This window comes from Megascapheus bottae, chromosome 15 (assembly GCF_031878675.1).
Source record: "Megascapheus bottae isolate mThoBot1 chromosome 15, mThoBot2.hap1, whole genome shotgun sequence".
NCBI lineage: Eukaryota > Metazoa > Chordata > Mammalia > Rodentia > Geomyidae > Megascapheus > Megascapheus bottae.
The window spans coordinates 4,464,797-4,482,985 of NC_143523.1; the positions used below are offsets into that span (position 1 = coordinate 4,464,797).

At 47.0% G+C, this 18,189-nt stretch overlaps 1 protein-coding gene across 4 annotated transcripts in view; it reads left to right on the forward strand.

Annotated features, from left to right (window-relative positions):
* C15H10orf90 (chromosome 15 C10orf90 homolog) overlaps positions 1-18,189 on the forward strand; it is a 184,812-nt gene that overhangs the window by 18,883 nt on the left and 147,740 nt on the right. The window contains exon 1 of one of the 4 annotated variants that reach the window (XM_090345618.1): positions 4,728-4,792. The exons of the other annotated variants lie outside the window; for them this stretch is intronic. The gene's annotated coding sequence lies outside the window, so the exon portion shown is untranslated. Of the gene's footprint in view, positions 1-4,727; positions 4,793-18,189 lie in introns of those variants that run through there. 4 annotated transcript variants of the gene reach the window in all.

Consider the following 18,189-nt stretch of genomic DNA (forward strand, 5'->3'; position numbering starts at 1 on the left):
ACATATATGTGGAGATGGCCTACGGGAACACGTCAAGTGCTGTTTTAAAAAGAGAAGAATGGGAATCTAACGAGAGGGAGGACTTGTTCAAAGGACATGGAAAACATCTGTGGCGCTATCACAATGAACCTCCTTGTCCTATGCATGTATGCTGATTTTTAAAATGCTGAAAATAGTATTGGAAAGAAGCTTTTGTCCTTGGAAGCCCCTGGAGCATGGTCGATAGCCTCTCCTTGAACAGTGGCAGATATTTAGGGTGGATCCTCTCAAACACTAGGCCAGAAGTTGCCAGTGGTGCCAGCCTGACCCCATGGAAGGTGCTTTTGCCTGGATGGCAAAGGGCAGGCCCAAGGGGATGCAGCTGGCCACCTGAAGCCCAGGGAAAGAGTCCGGCTGGCCGTGAGAGCTGTTGGACCTGGGAGCTCCTAAGTATATATCTTGGCACTTTTTGGCTTATGATCAGTTCATCCCAGGATGGGCCTAATTGAGCCTTGCACTGCTGAACAGCTTGATGATACAGGAACCAGCGTGTGCTGGCCCGAGGCTGGAGCTTGGCGGTTTAGGCTGCAGGAAATGGGCCCAGCCGCTGTGGGTGGAGATGGAGACTTATTTCCTGGCTTTCTTTTTGAAGTCTGTGTTTATTGTCAGAGGGCTAATTTCGACTGAGACCACGAGGGAGTCCGCAAGCTCCGAGTTCTAGTATAGTTACACCTGAGTGGGCATCGCCTTTCCATGGGATTGACTTTCTACTACGCCCTGTTCTGTTCTGGGTGTCTTCCTTTGAGATTGTTCCATCTGTTCCCATGTGCACTGAGCCTTCCTTAGAAATAAAAAGACAGACTCTGTGTCGCGTTACTGCAGCTGGGAGGGGGATGAGGCCTCCACAGTGCTAAGCTCAGCTGTGAACACGGAAGGGCAGCTGGAGAGCTGAGGAGGGGCTGGGTGATGGCTTTGATGGATGGATGCTTAGGAGAAGATGACACCTAAGGTGAGAGGAGAGGGTCTGGGCCAGCTCTCATGCACAGAGGGTTTCTTCCTGAACCAGCCTGGCAGAATTATCTCCAGGATGTGGTTTAGTGAAACTGACTGCGTGTGGTCAGCCTGGAGTCCTGTCCCATCCTTTCTACCACGATGACCTTGAGCTCGGCTGGGCCTCTCTCCCTGCAGCGCTCCACATTTCTCCTCCAGAAAAACACAAGGAACTTGGATCAGGAACTTGCTTCCCCATCTTCATTTGTCTTCTGCTGCTATTAACAGAGTTCCACTGACAGCGTAAATTATAAGCCAGGGAAGTTTATTTGGCACAAAGTTTTGGAGACGCTGCATCTGGTGAGGACTTCTTGTCGACTTGCAGCATGGCAGAGGGCATTGCGTGGCATGGGAGAGAGGGGCCGGAAACGACTTTGTAAGCCAGGTAACCACCCTGACATACTAAGCCACCCACTTCCGCCCTGACTGACCAGCTCCTGAGAGGACTGGCGCTTTCACTCCCCCACTCGCAGGACTGCCGCCCTCAGGTTAATCCTCCCTCGAAGGCTCTTGGTCTCAACACTTCCAGTAGCATCTAAATCTCCAGGTGAGTTTTCAAGTCAAGCAGTCTCTGTTCCAAACTCACAAGAAGGTCGGAATGCAGGAGTAAAGCCAATCTTAGCCCATCGGTGGCTTTGAGAACCCAAGAGCAGAGTTTTAGGCCAAATTCTGGCTCACAAAGACCCAAAACTCATCATCATAGGCCATATGGAAATGGTTGTAAGGACAGCTGGCTCTGTTCAGATTCAATTGTCTCTACTAAGGAGGCAAGGCCACCTATTAGACATTCACTTTCACAGACCCAACATGGTAAAGGCCTGGCCAGCAGGGAACCTGACCCCACAAGCCACTGCACAAGACACTGTGGGCCAGGCTGACATCCCAGGTAAAAATGGGCCCTGAGAATCCAGCTTGGGAGGGAATGCTGAGGTGTCTTCCTGTAGCTTTTTTGCCAAGCCTATTCTTGTGTTTGATTCTCCTCCTCAGGGATCAGGAGTCCAGGATGTAGAGGTACCGGGGTCAAGGGTTGGCACAGATAGTGTCCTAAATGTAAAGGATTGGACAGTGACATCTGCCCTGGGAATTCAAAAAGCAGGGAGTGTTTAGAGAAACTCCTAAGCTAGGTACCTGTTATTTATATCTGTAATCCTAGCTACTCTGGAGGCTGAGATCTGAGGATCGCAGTTTGAAGCCAGCCTGGGCAGAAAAGTCCCTAAGACTTATCTCCAATAAATGACTCAGAAAAGGTTGGAAGTGGCACTATGGCTCAAGTGGAAGATCACTTGCCTTGAGCACAAGCATGTCAGGGATAACACCCAGGTCCTGAGTTCAAGCTCCAGAAATGGCAAGAAAAAGAATAAAAAGCAAGCAGAGCTACATGTCTTGAGAAGGCTATTATACATCGGTGAATGTGCCATGTGAGAAACCATGAGAGCAGCTGTGACTACTGCAGGAAGAGAATGTGGGTCTGGGAAAAGGGTAAGCCTGTGAACCCAAAGACACACAGGCCTGAGTAGGAAGATGACGGTTGTTCTGGGAACGGTGACTAAGCCTCTGTGGGTGGTTTGTTTTCCAAAAGAAAGCCTCTCCCAAGCTAGCAGTTGCATTTCATCTTTGGACCAGTCCTTCCTCTTCCTCATTTCTTAGCTCTCCTTAGACTTGGCTGATCTAGGATTCTCCCATCTCCTCTCCTCACAGGGACCCTGGAGTTCAGTTCTGTTAGGAAGGTAGATCTGCTGCAGCTGAGTCCTAGCCAGGCTCCTAGTATTTGGGCAGGAAGTTTAAAGGGCCTGTGGGCTGGGGATTCTCATTTCTACTTCCTTCGTTTGCACAAGGCCAGTTTGCTGTCTAGGTCTATAGAAATTCCAGGCTGGAGAGGGTGGGGAGCTGACTTCTTCTGGTTAAATTGTCCTCTTGGCAAGGCCTTTGAAATCTGTTGGCTCAGATAAAATTTCAGTGATTAATAGTACCAGAACATGAAAGGAGAAAAAGTAACTAGGAAAGATGGCAATTTCTACTCAAAGTCATATCTGCTTTTGAAATCAGAGGAAGGTAGACAGTCCTTTTCAAACTCTGCATATTGTAATTCTGCATATTATAAGAATTTCCATCTTCACCATACATCCTCACTACCCTTCTGCAGGGAAGGCTGCTGGAAGGGGATTATGGAGAATCAGGTGCCTCCTCAGGCCACTTCTGGGTGAAACCAGTTAGCAGACAGGACACATACATATGGAAATTGAAGAAGGTCATCTGGAATTTTAAATTAGTGATTGTCTTGGCTTATAAAGGAAGACAGGATGGCAGGAAATTCTCTTCTTCCTGATCAATTAAGCCCGACCTTTCCAACTGGCAGTTTTCAAAGGGTGGGTTGTGATGGATGAGAGGAATAGAGACATTATATTTCACTTAAACCCAGAGGATAATTGTTGCTTTATTCCAGCTTTTACAAGAACAGAGATTTGCTGTCTTCCTAACAATAGTTTTAATTTTGTTAGTTATGAGTCAAACCGTTCCCTTGAATCAAACGTAGGCCTCAGTCCTTCTTTGAGGAGCATTGTTCTGTTTTCTTCAGTAGATCACCTACTGAAGAAAGTCATTTGTAAATGTAGCTTCTGTAAAGACAGGAATAGAAGCGCCGGGGGTGTCTGTTGGATTTTTCTAAAGCTTTGACTTTATGATGATTCTAGTTACTGAAGTTGACTGTGTAGTTTTTTTTTTTTAATCCATTTTGATCATTCTTCCTTTAAGTCACTTTTTTTTTTTTTACAGATTCTTTTCTGGCTACAGGGAGAGTTCATCTGTTGGACAATTTATAAGTCTGTCTTTAGTCAAAGCTTCTCTGGTTAAAACCCACAGTGATCCTTAGAGGACACAGTATAACCTGAAGATGACTGAGAGCTCTTCACTCTCAGCCCTTTCTCCTAGATTTCCCTCCAATTACATTGCATCATGAGCATTGCCCTGCACCAGCCTCCTCTCTCCATCTGACTCATTCCTCTGTATTTCTGTGATTAGCCCCATCCTTTTGCCAGCATCTTCGTCGGATTCAGCCCCATCCTGGCCACCCCAGAGCAGTTTGTGTGTATCATTGCTTATTCTACCTGGCTGACTTGTCTTCCTTGCCTTCAAGGCTGTGGGCTCGGAGGATAAGGACCAACTTTGTTTTCCTCAAGGCTCTGATACTCGGTTCAGGTACCAGTGTGCGGCTGTTCAATAAATTGAATGGTATCTTTTGTACAAAATAGCTCCTTGGCTCCATTCCAGGGTCAGGGTTCCTTTGACTTCCCCAAACTAGCCCATAGAGCAGGGCCAAATATTGGATCATAAAGCAATGGTCCAGAGACTGGCAGAGAAAATATGTGCTTGGCTTCAGTGAAGAGGCTTGTGCATCTTCCCTCAGCCTCCCCTGTAGAAACCACCCCTGGGTGACTGCTTCAGATCTGTGGATATCCCCATCCCTTCAGCCGTCCCTGCTACTCTGCACTGTAGGCAGAGAAGACAAGCTTCACCTTTCTGAGAACGGAGAATGAAGCACAGTCCCTCTGTCTTCCTGCCAGTATGGAGAGGCATGTGTAAACTTATTTGAAGCTACTGAAGGACAACATTATTGGAGACAAACAGACCAAGCCACCCTTATCTCCAGAGCTACGTGATAGCCACATCCTCTCCTGGATTCTGCCAGTGGCTGTTGGCCACAACTCCGTTTTGCTGCAATTACCTATAAGTCGTGCATTGAGCAACTTCCTCCCTTCCCTCCCAGGTGAGTTTCTGGCTCTAGCTTCTTCTTTGCATAGTCAAATTTAAAAACTAATTAGTTAATGGTTAAATCATGCACTATGCAAAGAGCTCAGCTGCAGATTCCTATCCATGTGGCTTCATGTCAGACAGAATTGTATCCAGCAGCTTTTACTACTTCCTTTCCAAGCCGTGCAAGCTTGGTCCTGCTTTAAATATACTGGTGGTATGGGAGTTAACCATGGAATCAGATGGGGGGTGGGCATGAGGTGGTTGAGGGTCCCTATATCTCATGCTACATGGTCAGAGTAAGAAGTTTGGCACTCTTCCCTGTCAAAGTGTGTGAGCCATTCTGCCTCACCAGGGCTGCCAGGTTGGGCAACCGGTGCATGGCAAACCCAAGCCCAAGTAATCGCACATCTGCAAGATGGCATCAGCATTGCACTTCCATGGGAAGGAACATGGCCTGGGGAAATGTCACTAGGGAGCTTGGATGTTGTGCTGAGTAGCAATAGCTCCTTGCCAGGGGGCTTAGACAGGAGATCTTCCTGAAGTCTCAGATGGACTCTACTGCTCTGCTTTAGCAATAGTTCTCTACTGGAGAGAAGGACCAAGAACAGAGATGCGAAAGCCAAAACAGGACTCTGGGCCACTCAGTCCTACAGCCAGTCACGCCCCTCCTGTACAGGGTGTGAGAGTCAGGATTTGATGTTTGTCTGCACTGGATAACCATCTGCTCCGCCGCACAGACCGTGAGTTTCAGAACATAGGTCCTATCAGGTCTTGTTTGCTAGCCCCAGTTCCAAGCCCAGCTGTTCAATGGACAGCTCTGGCACGAGCTGGCTGATAAGAGGCAGGAGGAGCCATGTCATTTGAGTCTCAGGCTGGGGGCGGGGGTGGGAAAACAGGCTCATCACCCAGGATAGCATCAAAAGGCTTGAGATGGCAGGGAGAGATGCTGGGCATGTCTTTTCTCTGTTTTCTGTTCTGCTCTGAGCCACCTTCACTCCTGCCTTGCTCTTCTCCCTCCCTTCCCCGATTCAGCCAGCCCTGTCATCCCAGTTCTAATAAGGTCTGGAACATGTAGACTGGTTCATGAGTGGCATTGTTGTAGTTGCATTTGCTAGCTGGCCTCAAAAGCAACATATACTGAAAGCAACACACAGAATGAAATGCATTCATTGAGGTTATTGTGGTATTTCATATCATGCTCATATTAATGTCTGGCTTCCCAGAACAAAAGGAATTATTTATCAGGCTACTGAACTGAAACAGAGCCAGAGGTGACAAGGGTCTAGGGCACTGAGCAAAGTAACTGCCAGATAAAACCCAGCCATTCATCCTGCCCTTCCATACCTATGGCTTCCACTGCTTTCTTGACACCCTGGTATCAGACCAGGATGGTCATAAAACCATACAATTCTTTTGAAGGAATTTTTCTTATTTGATTTTCAGAAATGAGTTTCCCATCACTCATGGTGAGGAGACACAATAGACAGGGTAGTCTGTGTCTGGCTACAAGAGATCTCATAAGAAGCGACAGGTTGTGATGGTGACCAGAGACTTCCGTCAATTTCCAAGAGGATGCAAGGAGTCCTTCGTCCCAGGACTGGCAGTAGTCCTGGGTTTAAGCACGAGAAGCTCTGGCAACCTGTTCAGCATGATTCTTGAAAGAGCCTTGGTTTCATGTCTCTTGCCTACTGTGGACATGTGAGGAGATTTTATGATATAAAACTTTGCAGAACGTTCTCCCCTCAGGCTGGTATTTGATAATACTACATCTGATCTCTGTGTGAAGGGCCAGGCTCCTATATTCTGTTAAGGTTCAACTGGGAAGTTTCAGGGTTTGTGTTGTTGTTTTATTTTGTTTTTGTTTGTTGTCATTTCTTTTGGCAAACTTGGTTGGCTACTGAGGGTAATAAGCACAGCTCAAAGGGGGCTATTTTCCTAGATTAGTGGTGTTATTTTTAAATGAAGTCTTTCTTAAAGTGGATTCATAGGGGAAACAAATTAATAAAACTGATGAAAGCAGATAGGGTTCCAGCAACAGGAAGACAGGAAGCGTGGGCCCAAGCAGGCTGTCTCCCTGAGGCCCAGGAATCCTCAAGAATTGAGCTCTAGAAGGAGCACCGCAAGACTGGAGGGACTCCAGGAGAGGATGAGCCACTTGGATAAAAATTGATAGCTTTCTCTTTGAGCATGGAGATTTCCCATCATTAACCTGGAGCCCTGTGGAGTGGGTAGATTTTCACCATAGGCAGCCATGGGAGCTCAGAGACAATACTAGTTCCTTATTGACCCGAACTCCATTTCCTAAATCCTGAGTCACTTTAGTGAATGGCTCTGGTGAATGTGATTGACTTAATGTCTCAAGCTCAAGCTGGCACTCTGGCTCCTCATGGGTAGAGAGCTGGGCCCCCCTCCCCCGCCCCCTTCACACGATGAAGAGGAAGTAGAAATGTGCTAGGGGTTTTAACTGGAAGATGGGATGGAGCAACAGTGCAGACTAATAGACCTGTGCTTTTAAAATACACTTCCTCTTCCGGGATTAAATAGCTTAGCTTTAATAACCCTCAGCCTCTAGTTTCTTTTAGATTACTCAAACCGGTGTTGGCAGGAGGCCAGCTCTGCACTCACCTCTGAATGTGGCATTCTCTAACGCCTCGCATGTGCTTACGTTTGATTTGTTCTTTTTATGGGATTTAAGAGATAATCTATGAAAGTGATCAAAGATCCAGATAGGCTGCCTGGAGGTGGAGGACAGGCTAAAGCTGTTCCTAGGCAACTTGGAAGAGTCAGATGGACAGAGCAGGGACTCCCTCCCAGAGGCTGTGTCAGGATGAAATCTGGGAAGAGGGCCAAGGGTAATGTCCCTGCTCTCAGAGACATGCGGGGCCACAGGCTCGCGTGTGTGTGTGTGTGTGTGTGTGTGTGTGTGTGTGTGTGTGTGTGAGAAATCTCAATTTACCCACTGCTCCTTCTGTGATTTAGACAACAGACCTGACCTTTGAGACCCACGATAGCTTGCTGTGTGCTTATTTGATGATTCACGACTGACTTGAACCACGGATCATTAGCATGTAGAATGCCAGTCTTCTCACCTGATTGAAACATACAGATGCCTACAGCTGCTTATGTGCTATAGTCAAGAGGCTAGGAGGGTGGCAGGTAGAGATCAAAGGCCCAGAGCTTCCTCACAGTCGGCAGTGCATGTAACGTAACATCGACTTACACTGTCATTCTGAGCCCAGCTGGCCCCATGCCTTCCCTCCTTGTCACCCCTCAATCCTTGGCCCAGAAAGGCTCTGCTCTTCCCCCAGCTTACTGCAGAGCTTCCTTCCCTGCATCTTCCTGGCCAGGGGCTCTGCAGTGGTTCGCTGTGTCACTGACCTTGACCACACTGGCCAGGCCGGCCTGCAGCACGGAGCAGTTCTGTACCATGGCCTGTCCTCTGAAGGCCAGCAGGAGGCTGGTGTCTCTCTGGTGTCTACAGCTCTGCTGCCAGGCCTGCTCAGGGAATCACAGGGGCTGGAATGTCCTGTGGCTCCTCTCCACGTTACTTCATGATGGAATGTCTGTGAAGCTGGCAAGCCAGGGACATCCAGGAAGGGTTTCAGCACATGGGGAGGGTAGGAGGGGTATATCTGAAAGATGGGAGCAGGCATCAGAATCAGACCAGGCTGTTAAGTTATTGGGAGGTCCTTGTACACCAGAGGACCCAGGGGGAGGGGAAGGACTTGTTACCTAGAGAGCCATGGAGTTCAGTTAACAACCCACAAGAAAGACAGAAGCCAACACAGCTCCAGTTCTCGGTGAGTTTATGGAACATCGATCATTTTCACAACTCTCCAGGCCAGGTGGGATGACGTTGGTAGGGTTCTGCTCATAGGTTTGGGACCAGCAAACTGTCATCTAGGGGGAAGTCTTGGCTCAATCCAGCTGGTCTGAAAACACTTCAAAGTAAAGGCCAGGCCAGGAGCAGAAAGAGGAATGTGTAATTGCACATCTAGGTTAAAGCAGCAGTCCACAGAAGAGAAAATGGGCCCTGCTTCCTGATGGAGTTCATCTATCTACCATATAGTAGCCTGCATTTTCTGGGACCAACCTCACACCCAGATACTCACTGGACATCCTAAAGATTTGTGCTATTTTCTGCAATTTCCTCACAAGGAAGCTTGTACTGAAAGATAAAGATATTGAGGTTTTGAAAAGTCCAAGAACCTATGGGGCTCTGAATTTGCTCGTGTCATGCAGGGAAGTTCTGGTTTGTGCCTCAAGACCTTCTCCGGGGTTTGTTGAGTGCACAGGACACCCATGCCTGGTATGTTCTGAAGAGCATCACGTCTGTCACAGCAGCGCGATACCCGCATGGCTTTAGGACCTGCTGGATAGCCTGGCAGCACAGAGAGCAAGATCAGGGAGGCCTGTGCCTCTGTGAGACCGCTGGCTTGGAGATCTAGAGCCACAGTGCTGCTGTAAGGTCATCCTTGACATCTTCCCGGCATTTCCAGTTTGAGTCTTGGGATGCGGCCGCTGGGTGCTTTGTGGGGTATCTTCAGTTGCATGAAAGAGGCCAATGTCTGTCCCTGACACACCTGTCTTTTCACTTCTCCACCTCCATGGTGACACAGCCCATGTTCTGTAGAAGGCGCGGTGCCTTGTGGCTCTTTGTAAAACAACCTTATTACTTTATCATCTTTAAATAATAAAGGAGTCGTAAAGTTGATTCAACAAGTCAGTTTATACTGTGGATTGCATGTTGTTCAGCCTCACCCTTTTCATTGTTGTCTCCTATCCCACCCAATCCCACCCTTTCCTTACTTTTGTAGAACATGCATTGAATATCATGATCGCATTCTTCTTCTCTTCCTGTCTTCTTTTGTCCACTTCCTCCTCTTGCCCCCCACCCCACACGTTTCAAGTGCTAGTTCCTTGCTACTCATTTTTATTGGATTATGATTTATTCTTTCCTAAGAAATAAAACCATTTGAATTTGCCTCCACAAATAATATACTTGGGTTAATATATTTGTGTACACTAGCACACAACTTTCTATGTGTTTATTTGTATGTTTATAAATTAGTTCCGGTGTCCACATACAAGTGAAAATGTATGCCCTTTATTATTTCTCTGGGCCTGACTTACTTCACTTAATGTAATTTGTTTCCAGGTCCATCTATTTCTTTGCAAACGATATAATGTCATTCTTCCTAATGGATGAGGAAAATTCTAGTGTGTATATATATTCTTGATCCATTCATCAATTGAGAGACATCTGGCTGATTCCATATCTTGGCTATGATGAATAGTACAGCAGTTAACGTGATTGTACAGAAGAATTAATTGTATCCTAGCTTGTGATCTTTCGAATCACTATCCAGGAGTGGAAGTGCTGGGTCATAGAGTAGTTCTATGTGGAGTTTCTTGCTTTCCAGAAAGGTTGAAAAAGTTTACAGTCCCGCCAGCAGTGGAGGAGGGTTCCCTCACGTCCATTACAGAGTCAGTTATTGTTTGGAATTTCAGTGGCGTTTTGATTTGCATTTCTTTTATGGCCAGAGACACTGAGCATGTTTTCATGTGTCTACTGGCTGTTTTGATTTCTTCTGAGAAGTCTCTATTTGACGTGGTTGCCTATTGCCATCCTTTGAGATTGTTAACTATGTTAAGGAGCTTTCTGTGCAGAAGCTCCTTAATTTAATGCAATGCCATTTGTCAGTTCTTTGATGAATCCCTGAAACTTTGCTCAGAAAGTTCCTGCCTATGCTAAGAAGTTTTAGTGTTTGTCCTACTCCTTCCTGTAGTATTTTCAAGGTCTCAGGTCTTACATTGAGGTCTTTGATCCATTTTGACTTGATATTAATACAGGGTAACAGATAGGGACCCAATATTAGTATTTTTGCTTGTGGATATACAGTTTTTCCAGCACCATTTATTGAAGAGGTTGTCTTCCATCTATCCTACGTTTTTGGCTCCCTTGTCAAATATTACATAGTTACAGATCTGTTGGGTTATTTCTAGGTCCTCTTCTGTTCCTTTGGCCCTCAAGTCTGATTTTGTGACAGTATAAAGCTGTTCTCATTACTTTGTTCTGTAGTAAAGTCTGCAGTCTGAAATCATTATTCCTCAGCACTACTTTATTTATTTTTTTTTTGCCCAGGATTGCTTTTGCCACTCAGAGCCTCTTGTGGTTTCATATGAATTTTTGGATTGTTTGTTCTATCTCTGTGAAGAGACATTGGTGTTTTGATGGCTATAGCACTGAATTTGTAGACTGCCCCAGGCAGCGTGGCCATTTTCACCATACTAATTCTGCCAATCCAGGAATGGGCTGGGAGGTCTTTTCACTTTCTAATGTCTCCTTCAATTTCTTTCTTCAAAACTGTATGATTTTTTGTGACAGAAGTCCTTCGCTTACTTGGTGAGGCTGTATTTCTTTTGTGAATCTTTCATCCTCTCATTGCCGCTTGTACCTTGGCTGCTTGGTGTTTATTCTGCCAGTCCTTGATTTCGGTCCCTCACTGTTCCTGAGGTTCAGGAGGTCTCAAAATGTAGATGGTAGGGGTGGATAAGGCACAAAGGTGGTGGCTCCCCCTTTGCTGAGCATTTACTAAGTGCCAAGAGCCAGGATGAGTATTCAGCACTTTACAGGGCATTCAGGGACACTGCCATCTTGAAGTTTGTATTCTAATGATTCAAAGTAGACAGAAATCGAGTAAACAATCATCCTTCTTCCATTCTGCCTCCCCTCTCCAACCCACTCAGCGCCATTCCTGGAGTATTCATTCACTCTCAGGACTTACTTAAGGAGTAGAGCGTCTGGTCAGTGTTTGGTATGGGCTGGCAAAGTGCAAGGGCACTGGGAATGAACTCTCTGACTCTGCTTCCTTGTCACAAACACTGGCATGACAAAGTGAAGTCATGCTGGCACAGAGCCTCAAATATGGTAGACATGATCTGTATTTTAAGAGGAAAAAAAAATGGGAACAATCCAGTTAATGCTGGAAAAGACAGAGAAGTTAGGGCTGCAGGGAAGTTCACGGTCAGCCTTTAGGGCCTGTAGAGCCCAGCACCAGCCTTGTAACTGACATTTATCAAGCCGGCTTTGCCACGTTCCACCCCTGGCCAGCCCTTTCTAGTGTTGATGGCTCCTGTCTTTGCTGGGAACAGAGTATGGATACGCATTTACAAATGGGAAGGGAAGTTGTATCCTCAGTGAATCCATAGTATTGAGAAACATTTTACTTATCTGCAAATCCCTTGTGAGCATCCTTCTTTTTTTTTCTGAGAAGTTTAACTAAACTTTAAAATATGCAGAATTTAAAAATTACTTTGAAAACTTTCCCCCTTTCAAGTCATCATGTAGAGAATAGATCCCTTCAGATGTCTGGTCTGCCAGGCAGCTGGAAGCGCCATCCTCTGCTCTTGCTGTCCACATGTGCCATTTCCTCCCGGGGAGACATTTCTTGGTAATAGAGGTGTGTTAGGTATGGGACTTGGACTCAAGGTTTCGGCCACCAGCCAGCTGTTTCCCTTCCTTAGATGGTGGCCACTGGAGGCTGCTCAGGACAAAGCCTTGCCAGAGGGAGTTTGCCTGCGTCACTGCAGTAGGCAGGATAAGCTGTGCTTCTTGCCCAAGAAGATGGAATTAGCACTTAAGAAGCAGCCATCATGAAAGTTTTCACCCTCCACAATTAATGCGCGAAGGGGTCAGTGCTGGTGGATTAACGCTGCGGAAACCAGCCTTCAGCCTTCATGAGCAGTTACGACCTGAAATGTCACATTTAGACACTGCCGCTTGCCCTCCAGTCCTGATGAGGACATCGTTGTAGGGAACACTGGCTTGTGTTTGGAATTTAAATTGGTCCATTGGCAGCGGCACAAGGAGTTCTTTTCAGACCCTTGATTCTTCCAGAAAGGCCAGGCAGAAGTGTCCTCTGAAGCCAGCTGCCACAGGTCAGGGAAAATGACTGTCTACACAGCAGTTGGGCAGCAGGGAGAGTAAAGAGAGGCACAAGTTAACCTAGTGTTGAGTAGAACAGAACACTCACAGCCCAGAGGCCCTCTCCTGTGGGTCTCCAGGTCATTCTGTCCATGTAGAAAGTGGAGAGTAAATGGCAGGCAGGTAACCTGGCCTGCAGAGAATTTGTAGGGTCTGGAGGAAGGTCAGGCAGGCATTCTGGTGGTGCACAAGTCAGGAGGGTAATTGCCAGAGTTCAGAACTGTCCACTTGGCAAAATCAACTTGAAATTACTTATTGACCGCCTCTAACTGCGGAGAGGCAGAGCCGATGGAACGCATGGATGTCCTTCAGGCTGACCTCCAGAAAGACCGCCATCAGTCCTTGGACTCTATCTTCTGTCCCCAGTGGCAATAAACCTCAAACAGAGGCTTTTTCAGTTCTTTATTTGTGGAAAACCCACAAAACAACAACAAAGTCAACATCCCAGCCACCCAGAGCCACCCTTGCCTCCGTCCATCCATCTCACATCTAGTGGGTGCTGGCTTTGGCTCTGCAGAGTACACAAATAATTTATTGTGCCATTTCCCCATGACAAAAGGGCATTTCATGACTGTAAGAATCTCAAAGCCAAAGAGATGTCTAGAGACTTCCTTATCAGAGTTGGCTGACAAGAAAATGAAGCCGCAGAACAGCGAGGGTCCATTCTGGAGGCGCTGGAAGCCGAGGCTCCTTGCTGACTTGAGTTTCAAGTGTGGCTCCAATGGCCCTGTCTTTATGGTAAGGATACACTTATTGGGAATCATTTTATGCCTCTTCCCAAGAGACATATACTATTTTTGACAAAGAAAGCAAGCAGATATTCAAAGAAAACTGCTTCGGCACATTGAGAAATAAACTAGGTACTAGGAACAGAGTGTCTTCTGGTCAGCTGGTACCTGGGTTTCCTTTGCTGGGGCCCACAGGAAGTGAAAGTACATACCTTGCCTATTAGCCTTTCCTGATCGATCAGACTTTCAGTGCCAAGGGGAACTGGAAGTGAGTTTTCTCTCATGATGGGTCTCCCTGTACTCATGCCTCAGCTTAAAACCAGAACAGAATAAAACAAAATGTCACCAGCTCTGCAATGACTTCTGAACTAGAGGCATGAACCAGCAGGAGATAAGCAGGAATTCTTTTCCTTGGTGCCCACCTCCCCTCCCCCCAACCATCTTCCTCTCAGTGAACCCAGTGTTGTTCCTTTGTGATGTCTCCAGTAGGGAGCCCAGAACAGTTTTCATAGTCCTGCATGAAGCCTGCCGTGGTGGAATCATTCCTGAGAAACTAAAATAGCCAGCTATTTCCGTTATTCTCTTAAAACATCACCATTCATGTAGGGCCAGCCTAGCTTCGAGGGCTTAATCAAATTTAGCAGAATGGCCTCTGTCACCTGCTGCCAACGTGCCTGCTGCATGGAAATATCCTTGTAGGCCAGAAGAATGTAAATGTTTTGCAGCCCCAAGGAGAGTTAGCACTTTCAGGTAAAAATTAAGCTTCCATGACCCTGGTGGAGCACTTTTAAAGCCAGCCCTGTTTCTTTAATTGTCCATTGCAGCCTTCTCAGGACATCCGCAGTGATAGGTCAGAGATAGCTCGGGTTATCGATCCCCGTGATTCAGAATTTCTGCTCAAGGCCTATTTCAGCACTTCCAACAGTTAAGCACAATAGTTGCGGGATCAATCATTATTTCTCTCACTGATCCATTTTAATTGTGATATCAAAGATGCAGTAATCCCTGCGTGCATTGGAAGAACACATCTGAAGCAGCCAGAGGCTCTGTCAGCACAGTAGTGAGTCTTTCACACACACAGGTTCAGAAGTGACCTCCAACATTCGGCAATCTTGAGCTTAATGGAAGTTTCTAGACAGCAATTCACCAGCCTTTGACCCCTGCCTCTATGTCCTATCCAGGACATCCAGGTGACCTCTGCCTCTACTTCTTGTTCAGGATGCTGTGGGTCCTGGAGCTGAATGGTCTCCTTGGCACAACAGAGATACAATCAGGAAGCAGCAACTGGTCTCCAGAATTTGCCTAAGCTGAGGGATGCACAGGGCTGCTGTTAGGATGGGGAAGGGGTGGGAGGTGAGGGCCCGCCCCGCCCTGCCTCACCCTGCCCCGCCCCACCCTCACTCCTGCACGCTTCTGACTGCACACTATTCTCACCTGACTGCACAAGGGTCCTTCTCACATGTTACACAGGAATCAGCATTCTCTTCAAAGCTTCTAGACTCAAGACCACCCATTCCAGGAATGAGAGATGGTAATAAAAGTTCAGTGGACAATGAAAGAAACAAAGCCAGTCTACTTCAGGCCTCAAGCTGTATTCGCTCGGTCCTGACGTTTCAAATCACTCTCCCTTTCCCACTAGCAACATTCTTTCTAGGGCCACCTCAACTCACAGCCAGCAGCCTAATGGGAATTCTTGTGGGCCTTGGTCCCTCCTATGGATGTGCAAAGGGTCCATAAGCATATTTTTCTCTAAGTCTCCCTTCTTCCTACCCTGCTCACTTGGTGCAAGTATAAAAAGCGACCTGTGGATACAATGTCCCAGGACACTGACCCTGGCCTGGGAAACAGAAAGTCAAAATAGCCATGGCCTGCCTCCTGGCTCTGTGTCCTCCTGCCTGTCTGCTTGGCTAGGAAACTACTCCTAACTATACAGAGTCACTCCCAGGAGCCCACTTAGCACCTGCCAGGTGCCAGTCTGTTCTCAGTCTTCTTGGTAATTCTGTGCGCTCCTTAAATCCCACTGGCTTATGTTAGCCAGAGGCAGTTCCTGATGAAACCTCATAATGGAAACCATCACACACACACACACACACACACACACACACACACACACGCACACCACACCAGACCATGTTGTATTATCTTGTAATCATCCTGTAGGGCCTGCACTCACAAACATAGAGTATGAGTGTTTTTCAGAACGTACTTGCTGAGCTGGTGGGCCAAGTTTCTTGTGGCTTTGCATTATGGGAATAGAAACCCCAACACAATCATGAGGGTATTTATTCAAATCTATTTAATAAGCCAGGTACCAGTGTGTCATGCCTGTCAGTTATGTGGGGGCTGAGATTAGGAGGATTGTAGTTCCGAGCCAGCCTGGGCAGAAAGTCCAGAAGACTCCTTCTAAAAGGAAGCTTTATAAAATGGCAACTCTTTTGTACAACTATTTAAAGATTAACGTAGAAAGAGGAAGAAGCTGGGTGTGGTTGTATGCTATTGCAATCACAGCTACAGCAGGAAGCATAAAACAGGAGGACTGAGGCTAACTCATGTGTACCTAGTTCTCCAAAAGGGCTAGAGGTGTGGATCAGAGGTAGAATACTTGCTTAACATTGCAAGTATACCAGAGTTCAAACTCTGGCACCACACACACACATCTCTAAAAATTAAATACCTATAAAGTATTCAGGGACTTAGGACTATAGCCTTGAACAATAAAAAACCATCCCATACTGGGAACTGGTAGCTCTCACCTGTACTGTACTCCTATCTATTGAAGAGGCTGACATCTAAGAATTGTTGTCTGAAGTCAGTCCAGGCAGAGAAAAACTCACAGGACTCGATCTCAATTAATTGTACGAAAGCTTGACTGTAAGTATAGCTTGTATAGTAGATCGCTAGTTGTAAGTGAAAGGAAAAACAAGCCAGAGGAAGAGACTTTGAGTTCAAGCCTTGGTGAAGGCTCAAAAGATAAAACTTGAACCTCTTGTGAAATCGCTGCCTCACCCATAGAGACAGACCATGAGGATGTAGTTGCTCGGGTAGTGAGCTCCGTAAAGGACAATGAAATGTGTGGATGGCCTGGGCTGGGGTACACCGCCTCACAGAGGTGGTCAGGGAAGAACTCTTGGAGAAGGAGGCATCAGAAGACCCGAGTGAGGGAGGGCGGGGCCTGTGCAGAGTGTGGAGAGGTCCAACCCTTGAAGCCAGCATGCCCAGGACTCGGGCATGTCAGCTCAGAGGCCGTCCTGGAGCCAGTGAAGAAGGTAGTGGTGAACTTGATTCCCCGAGGAGAGGAGGGGGGCCACTCATACCATGGGGAGTTAGGGAAGGTTTTGAGCAAGGGAGGGCATGCTGTGTTTAAAAGTAAGAGTCCTGGAGTCTGCAGTGACATCTGGCTGTAGGTGAACCCGGCAGGGTGCTGAGTTAAGGGGTTGTGCTGTTCTCTTTCACCTCCCTGTGTCGTGTGGAGGCCACTTGCACAGAACACTTTAAAATCAAATTATATTGTTAATGCTGCATGTGGGGCTTTCCAATAGTACTACTTAATTTATGTCAATGAGAAGTATGTATGAAAATATGTGATTTCACATGTAAATGGAATAATTTTATGTCAAGCAGGGATCTGAGGGGTCATTGAGGGTTTTTTCTCCCCTCATAGTGGGAGCATGTGAGCCTTTCTGACTGTGGTGGGACTGGCTCTGAGAGCGCGGAGGCCCTCGGCCGCATCAGGACCATTGTGGCTGGTCTAGTGAGTGGGAGACAGTCCAGTCTCCCTGTCACGTCTCTAGTTCTGGGGGAAGTGTTGGGCAAAGCGAACAGGAGTGGAAGTTATTGGGGAGGATTTCAGGAAGTGGGGTTTCTCAGCTCGAGCACAAATGCCACTTGGGGTTGGGACGCTTTCTGAGGTGGCAGGTGTTCCATGCATCCTACATCGGCTGACAGTCTACCAAGCTGGAGGGATGTTTCAGTCCCTCGTTTCAGCCATGGGTGTTCATTAGCAATGAACGCTGGGTAGCTGCTGTGCCGAGGGGACAGGGATGTGATCAGAGGTGAAGTGTAAGAGCCAGCCCCACCCCTTGCCCACGCTTCTAATATTTCATGCCAAGTTGGCTGGAAATAGAGATGGAGCATCCCAGCTAGACCATGGGAGGGGTGGCCCAGGAGGAGGTGGAGTTGAAGTTCCTGGAGGTGAGCCAGTGAGAGGTGGGCCTGAGGCAGGGAGGGTAGAAAGGTGGGGGCCCCGTGTTCCCAGTCAAGGGGATCCGGTGTCCTGCCTTTGGTATTGCTGAGCTGTGAAATGCCTACCGAGCACGAGGAGCTGTGGACCGATGACCGCACATTTGCACATTGATTCTGCACTGATCATTTAGAGGATTTTATTAATCCCTAGAATAAGCGGAATAACTCCTTCTAAAATATACCTCACAATCCGTAAGATGGCTAGACTGCAACAACCAAGTTAGGGACTCTTACTCATGGCAGATGCCACTAAAAATAAATATACCGTGTGTCATCATTATCATAATAAGCAATCAACATTTATTAGTTTCTTCCAAGCACAAGGCACAGATGGTGGCAATGTAGGGAGAAGCATGCTCGAAACAGATATGACTTCATTCATTCTTGGCAAATATTGGTTGAGCTCATGCTGTGAACTAGTCATGTGTCACAATCCATCAGAATCAGATAAAT